The following is an 8,961-nucleotide window of genomic DNA, read 5'->3' as shown; positions in this document are numbered from 1 at the left end:
ATGTTTATTGTATTGATGCTACAAGGGAGAGTCCAAAAAATAAAATAAAGTAGGAATGCTTAATCCTTTCAGTTAAAAGAAATCAGTTCCAGAAAAAGAACAGAGGAAGCCTTTCAATGAACCTTCACTCTTGCGTCTCCTAAATGGAAAGCATTCTCCTTTCTCACTTATGGGGTTGAGACACCCTTCTTCTGTTTTTATACTGCTGGGGGAGTCACCTTATCCTGCGTGCTTACATCCCAACATTTGAAGAACGAAAAGAGCGACACAAACCTGTGCCACACGTAACAAGTCCTCTAATCACCATTAACATTTTACAAAATTTGGCAGGTTATGAAAGTTTGAACACATTTCTGGGAGGTTTTATGTGTTATAAGAGTTTTGCTAATGAAAATGTGATTTGCCCTTTAAGCTGCGAGCCTCAGTTCTCCCAAGAGACCTACTTATCCTAAAATTGTTTCTTTGCTTATCTTAAATTGTTACAGAGTATCCAAGTGCACCTGCTTGGCTGTTTTGGGCTTTCTGCCAAAAAAGCTCTTATTTTAATTAAGTTTCAGAAACGTTATATCTTTTTCTTGAGTCTGTGCAGTAGATTAAAGAGAAAGTCCGGACATTTCAGTAGGAAGAATGGGAATGCTGAGCTGTCAAAATCATGGCTTTCCTGCAGAAAACAGGACAGTTGGGAGGTATGTGCATGTCTCGCAGTGGACTCCAGCCCACACCATTGGATCACTATGTAGTGGGATGAAGCCTAAGTCACCCAGTATCTTCTTCCCCAAATAAACACCACCCTGCCAGGAGGAATTTTGTCCTCTACCTTCTATGGCACAAAATTAAAGGGCATCCTCTTTTATAGATGACATTTTACCATAAGTTTACACATTAAAAATGTTACATTTAAAGGAGTGGTTCACCTTTAAGTTAACTTTAAGTAATAGATGTTATAGAATGGCTCAATTTAGGCCCTCTCCTATTCATATTCCAGTGTCTTATTCAAATCAATGCATGGTTGCTAGGGTAATTTGGACTCCAGCAACCAGATTGCTGAAAGTACATGCCAGAGAGCTGCTGAATAAAAAGCTAAATAACTCAAAAAACACAAATAATAAAAACCAATTGCAAATTGTATCAGAATATCACTCTCTACATCATACTAAATCTTAACTCAAAGGTGAACAACCTCTTTAATTGAAGTTTTCTTTTTTAAGATATAGTTTTTATAACCCCTCTTTATTTTCCCTATAATAAATATATTTGTCTGCACAGAATACTTTATTTATGTAATTTCCATTTTTATTAAATATACACTCGCTGAGTGGCTGCTGTACAAAAGCACATGTTCTAGCAATTAACACAATGCTCCTTCCAAATTCCGTCAGCCTCTCATCCTTTCCTTTGTGCATATTGTCACTGTGCGTATGGTCATAGGAAGCCTGCACATAGACAAATGCCTCGCACTCCCTCACTGAAGCTTTGCTAAAGATATAGGGGCAAATTTACTAAAGGGTGAAGTGACTAACGCTGGCGAAAATTCTACAGCGTGACGTAATTTCGGTACTTCGCCGATTTGCTAACGGTCGCAGCCGTAACTTAGCTAGCGAAGGAAATAGACACTAGCGCAGGCGAATTTTTGGTCTGGCGAATGGACGTAACTGCGCAAATTCAATAAGATACAGATTTTACTGAACGTTACCAGGAAAAGTGCAATGGAGTAGATAGGAGTTCCTCAATTTTTTGTTGAAAAATTCTCTAAGTTCCAAAAAATGCCGGCGTCTTTTCACTTTCAGGGTGATAGTCTGTAAAAATATTTTACAGACTATCACCCCTTCCCACACAATTCCCCCCTACATTTCCTAACATATGGCACATAAACTATACATTGGCCTCATGTGTAAGGCAATATAACAATTTTATTTTATTAAGGTTCCCCGGGCTTGTGTAATGTAATGTATTTGCTGCAACATATACGTTCATTCAACTTTCACTTCCTGCCGTATGCAAATTAGCCAATGATAGCGCAACTTCGCTTTCATTGCCGATGTAACTGTACTAAAAATTCGCTGCGATCGGCAATCCTGGACGCAACTTTGCATTTTAGTAAATTAGCATTGTCTGAGCGAATTTTCGTCTGGTGAATTGTAGCGATGGGTGCGAAGCCGTCACTGGCGAATTTTGGCAGGTTAGTAAATTTCCCTCATAGAGTGGCTGGCAAATCATTTGTGTGTAATAGGACTGCTGCTCCTCCAGCTAAAGACACTAAAGGGTTATGGAAAGGGGTTTGTTTATACAGAAAGCCTCTCAGTTGCTTTTAATTTTGCTTAGAAGAGCCAGAAGTAAAATGTGACTTCACATTCAGTTTCAGGTTTTTTGCATTAGAAGAAATAGCAAAAATGTATACATATTTATAAATTAATATAAAATGCAAGTGTGTTCAGCACAAGCCCTATCCATTATCCTCATGTTGAACAAGGGGTTATATTGCCTCTTTAAAGGGATACCAATATGCATCCCCATGACCTTTGTCAGAGCCTGGTGACCCCTTTAACATTTTTTTGGATGTTTATATGAAGATCAGGACAGTACATCCTTTAATGGCTGTGGAAGCTGGTTTGCTGAGTGTTCCTTGGGCACGTGTGAGTGATGGTCTGCAAAAAACATGACTTGGTTTAATAATTATATTCTTAAAAAATATCGAGAAATAGGCAATTCAAAAAATAAGCTGCTCCCAGCTCACCATCTATATTGGGGAGGCTACACAGTCCTTAGGCATTCCGAAACCTCAAATGTGTTCTTCAAAGTTTTGACAGCAGCATATACTTATAGTGAAGTAAAATAATAGTCTTTATTTTAAAAAAAATGGGCAAAAGGATAAAAAAAACCTGACGTGTTCTGGGCTCTTGCGCCCTTAATAAAAATGATGGGTGAAACAGGAAGGAAGAAAGAAGCAGGAAGAACTGACCAAGTGCAACTATACGGGAAGTGCATTAAGCTCCATGACAAATATACAGACAGATATGACCCCTAGCATTACTCATTTAATTGGGTTGTTCACCTATTAAATAGACTTTGAGTATGATGCTAGGTATGAGTGATATTCTGAGACAATTTGCTATTGGTTTTCATTTTTTTATCATTTGTGGTTTTTGAGTTATTTAGCTTTTTATTCAGCAGCTCTTCAGTTTGTAAATTCAGGTTGCTAGGGTCCAATTTACTCTGACAACCACACACTGATTTGAATAAGAGACTGGAATATGAATAGGAGAGGGTCTGAACAGAATGGTGATTAATAAAAAAAAAGTAGCAATACTTTTGTAGCCTTACAGAGGATTTGTTCTTTAGATGGGGGTCAGCGACCCCCATTTGAAAGCTCGAAAGGGTCAGAAGAAAAAGGCAAATCATTAAAAAACTAGAAATAACTAGAATTAAATTAGTCATTCTATAATATACTAAAAGTTAACTTAATGTCTGCATAAAATCTTCATAGGCAAATAAACAGAGGCGAAAAGGTTTATGGAGACAAAATCCACCGGACAGAGAAGCTTAGGCTGAGGGGAAAACTACATGTGACTTGGTGCCCACAAACGCTCTGTGATCTTTCAAGAGGCACCATATAGTCTTACATTGAGTTATGACTGTATCAGGCCTGAACATCCCCATCTGATTTCTTCCTGGATCAACATTTTATCCTTTTAAATAATTAGTGCAGCCCTTTCACATTCAGCAGTCCAAAAATAAAGTTGCAAAGCACGGAATTTATCTCATTTATTACATCTGCCAGCACAGCATTGGAAGAGAATTTGTTTATTTTATTGCTTTTCCTGAAGTTCCCATTTCCCTGCCGACTTTATTCACAAATTCTCTTTATACCGATTTTATTAACTATAACTAAAACATCACTACCGAGATCTTTCTAGGAACTTTTTGGAAATATCATACCTGGAATGCTTGGGTCTTGGGTTGAGGAGGTAAAATGCTGTAAAGCTACAAAAATGTATTTTAGAAACACCAATAAGATCGTTGGTATGTGGAGTTATAGTAACGGAACTATGTCAGGGTACAAAAAAGGTAAATTTGTCAAACGTAAATTATTGAAATGGGACACAATGGGGAATGGCATTGCTGTATGGGATCTTTGTGGATAATTTCCAGATTACAACTGAATACTTATACAGGTATAGGATCCCTTATCCGGAAACCCGATATCCAGAAAGCTCCGAATTACGGAATGGCTCCTATAGACTCCATTTTATCCAAATAATCCAAATTTTTAAAAATGATTTCCTTTTTCTCTGTAATAACAAAACAGTAGCTTGTACTTGATCCAAATTAAGATATAATTAATCCTTATTGGAAGCAAAACCAGCCTATTGGGTTTATTTAATGTTTAAATGGATTTCTAGTAGACTTAAGGCATGAAGACACAAATTAAGGAAAGTTCTGTTATCTGGAAAACCCCAGGTCCCGAGCATTCTGGATAACAGGTCCCATACCTGTAATTTATATAGGGGCATTTGTAGAGTACTTTTTCCTTTGGGATACACGAGATACAAAGAGTGCAACGACAGTAGGCCTAAAGCACAAATATAAAGCACTAGTTTGGATATATAGCTGAGCACACCTTTGATGATATTAAAAAAAACAACATACAGTTATGGGACCCGTTATCCGGAAACCCATTATCCAGAAAGCTCTGAATTACGGAAAGGCCGTCTGCCATAGACTCCATTTTATCCATATAATCCAAATTAATTAATCCTTATTGGAAGCAAAAGCAGTCTAATGGCTTTATTTAATGTTTTCATTGTTTGCTAGTAGATTTAAAGTACGAAGATCCAAATTACAGAAATATCTGTTATCTGGAAAACCCCAGGTCCCACCTGTACTTGGTTTGATACATTCCTTTAACAAAATGCTGGGGGCACCAGGGCACCTTTTCAGCCTGCTCTTATTAATCTTATGGGCCTATTTATTAATAGGGATGCACCGAATCCACTTTTTTGGATTTGGCCGAACCCACGAATCCTTTGCAAAAGATTCGGCCGAATGCCGAACCGAATCCGAACCCTAATTTGCATATGCATAAGTTACGTGATTTCCCTACCCGCCCCTAATTTACATATGCAAATTCGGACAGGCAGAAGGATTCAGCCGAATCCGAATCCTGCTTAAAAAGGCCAAATCCTGCCCGAATCCCGAACCGAATCCTGGATTCGGTGCATCCCTAATTAATATTCAAATTTCTGATTTTTTAACAAATCAAAAATTTTCTCTAAAAATTTGTGGTTGTTTATTTCTCTAAATCTCTAAAAATGTTGAAAGTGTATAAACTATGAAAAATTCTTATACAAGTCTTTAGAAAGTAAAAGCAGTTTTAAAGGTTTTTTGATTTTGTTTCCACTAGTCTAAAAAACTTTTTTTGAGGTTTTTGTATTTTCTAGTCAGTGCATCGTTCAGCATTTTTTTCCGGTCATGCTTTTATATAGTGATCTTTTAATATGTATATAATGACAAGGCATTTGTGACTTTAGAGAAATACAGCTTAACTGGAGTTTTAAAAAAAACTCTAAAAACCACAAAAAATGTAAATGTTGATAAATGGGCCTCTATGAGTTATGTGGCCTGGACAAGTGTTGGTTACAGGGTTTCCCTAGCCAGTTGCATCAATAGCTGCAGCTAACCTGCACCAAATGAATGAGAAGTTAATAAATAAAGCTGTAATAAATGTTGAGAGCAGAAAGTGATGCCATTTCAACACAAGTAAAGGAAAAATAGCGTGCACCACAGCTTGTACCCTGCTAAAATGGACACTACTTTGCACCAATGTTAAAGGAGAACTAAAATTTAATTTAATGCAAAATGTTAGGCACCCCCCAGCAACATAACAAGCAAGCGATGGCCCCCGTCTTAGAAGGAGCACGGCCCTTGCAAGCTGATACCCAACCAGCACCATCCCAACCCACTTGCACGGCCGCATATGAAATTTAGGGAAGAAGGGGGAATTAGGGCTATAGAGGAAGCCAGCCCCTGTGGTCCGGGTTCCACTTTTCCCTGGGGCCAAGGTGGGACTGGGGGGCCTGGGCCCATGGGGGCTGCTGCCTCAGGGCTCCCCTCTGCCCAGTGGCGCGTGTGCCCATGCACGCGGTCATGCGCACTGTGTTTTTGCTGCGACCAAAGTTGCAGTAAGCAGATCTCGGCCGACGGGGCCCACAACAATGGGGGCCCATCAGGTTTTCTCCTGGTGTCCCGCCAGCCCAGTTAGACCCTGCCTGGGGCCCCCCCTGGCAGAGAGACCAGAATACACAGCGGCTGCACTTAGATACAATTGTAACTAATCAGATAAGCAGGTCTGAGACGTGCAATTTCACCTTCTTTAGCAAAACTGTAATAACACATAAAATATGACCCTAAACCCCCCAGAAATGTGTCCAAACTTTTCATAACCTGCCAAATTTTGTAAAATGGATGCAGTGTTTATGGGGTGTGGCCACAAAATGCCCATGGCCAAAATTTTTTTGCCACAGCAGATCTTTTTGTCCCCTTTTTAATTTTTCAAATGTTGGGAGATATGTGTTTACCCTGGATTATGTGACAGAACTATAAAAGAAGGGCCCTATACATTGCTCAATTTATCAGTTTCAATGGGTCTAAAAAATTAGAAAAAGTTGCATTGAATACCAAAGACAGTTGTCCACCCCACTGCCGCTGTACCTTAGGCATGTGCCTCTTGTGCTACCTCTAGTTCTGGCCCTGACCCTGTCCACCCTGCAAGGCCTGGTGCAGCTCCACCCACAGCCAGCGGCATAACTATAAAGTGCCGAGCTCCCCCCCTGCAAAAAGAATCTTCAGAGGGCCTGGTGCACTGCACTTCCGAACCCACCCACCAGTCTGCACCTCCCACCCATCTGCACTGCCCATTCCCGCCTCATGCCCACCCACTGCCCACCTGCTCTCGCCCAGCGTTGGAGCAGCCTGCACCAAAGGTAAGATAATGGCTGGGGATGGGGGTGTTCCACGTAACTAGTGGAAACTGACCCTGAGATCCAGGCCCCCCTGTTCCCTGGGTCCCCCTGCGACCGTGAAGTCTGATTCCTATACAGTTACGGCACTGCCCACAGTCTCTCCTGTAGCTCCACCTCTGGGTTTACCCTAGACAAACTGTAGCTTGCACAGCAAATAGACTCAGAAAATCTCAGGCAATGTCCACAGAATGTAAAAAAATCCCATTGTTAAAATGCAGGTTCTAAAAAATGCTTCCAATCAGTTATTGGACATACAGCCAAACAAATGTGCATGTATGTAACAGAGCTGGGGCAGGGGAAGATTTTCTCCACTCTAGACTTATTTGGGACTGACAGCCGGTGTGGGTACAATTATATATTAATGTAATGTCTGAACACAGTCGCACGTTACTCATGCCCAAACTCGTTTCTACTGTTGAACCAAAGAAGGGTAAACATGAAAATATAACCAGCTGAAAACATAATCTTGTTTCTGGGGTGATAAAACAATTCCCATCAGATTGCAGAAGTGGCAATACTGCCGTTCCATCACACAGTGTATATACAGCAGGGGTGTCCAAACTTTTGGCTTCCCTGGGCCACATTGGAAGAAGAAACATTTTCTGGGGCCACACTTGAAATACACACAAACACTAACGCTAGCTTTTGATTTATTTTATTGTAATAGTAAAAGAAAAGAGGGTATCAAAAACCTAGTGGGATTGTGTTTGAGAAACGAATGTATCAATATCTGGCTCAATGGAAGTAGTTGCAATTCTCAGTGAATTCTCAACGTGCTCATCAGATCATTTTTGTTCTAATTAGTCTTAGGGGCAGCTCTATCAAGGGTCGAATTCCGAAGTAATGGGAGTTTTTATGAATCAATTGAAATTTATTTAAAAAAAATCAAACTTTTTAACTTCGGGTGAATGGGCTGTATTTGAATTGTTCGAATCTAAGTTTTAGCGCATTCGATCGAATTTGAATCAAAGTATTTGCCCCAAAAAACTTAGATTTTTTAAAGTCCACCAAATGACTCCAAATAGATTCTAGGAAGTCCCCCATAGGGTAAAACAGCAATTCGGCAGGTTTTAGATGGCGAATGGTCGAAGTCAAAAATCTGCCCCTTAGTGTTCATTCTTGAAAAAAGTTGCTAAAAAATGTAGGCGCTGCATATATCCCTAGCATAGCAGGCAATGCCGCAGCTGAATGCTTCCATGCCTTTGTAAGTAACCGAACACTCACTTATTAACTGCTTTTTCTGCTCTAGGAAGCCACACACACCGCACACCCCATGTAAACTTTCAAACACACATGCACACAATTAGCGGCCGTGTACATACGATCTCTGTGTGCGACATTATAACATGATGTTTCCTGGATTGGCGGAAATTCAAGCTGGGCCGAACTCATATCCATCCTGGGCCGCATGCGGCCCTCGGGCCGTGGGTTGGACTCCCATGATATACAGTATAACATTCAGCTCTAACACACCTCTCTCACTTACACACACACAAGGCAGGATCCTCTTGTTCCAATAGCCAAAGTTCATTTTATGTTCAGGGATGCACCAGATCCACTATTTTGAGTTTTTAATGAAGGCTTTGGGCGAATCCCGCACTGAATCAGAGCCCTACTTTGCATCTGCAATGAATTCCTTGTTCATGTGATGAAAAGTCACATGATTTTAAGGATTCGGTTCAACCAGGCACTTGGATTCATCCAAATCCTGCTAAAAAAGGCTGAATCCTGGATTTGGTGCATCCCTGGTTTTCTGTCCTAGTGCTCATTGAATGATTTCTGCATTGATCTTGTTAATATATGTTTAAATAAATCATATCCCTTTTTAGGTGCCCTGTATTAGAGTCCTGCGCGGGTCCATTTTTTGGAACCCGTACCCGTACCCGTAACCTGCAATCCGTAACCTGCATTCTTACCCGCTTGGACCCACTAACCGACCCGC

The sequence above is a fragment of the Xenopus laevis genome, chromosome 5L (genome assembly GCF_017654675.1).
Source record: "Xenopus laevis strain J_2021 chromosome 5L, Xenopus_laevis_v10.1, whole genome shotgun sequence".
NCBI classification, from domain to species: Eukaryota; Metazoa; Chordata; class Amphibia; order Anura; family Pipidae; genus Xenopus; species Xenopus laevis.
Note: the sequence above shows the minus strand (reverse complement) of the source record.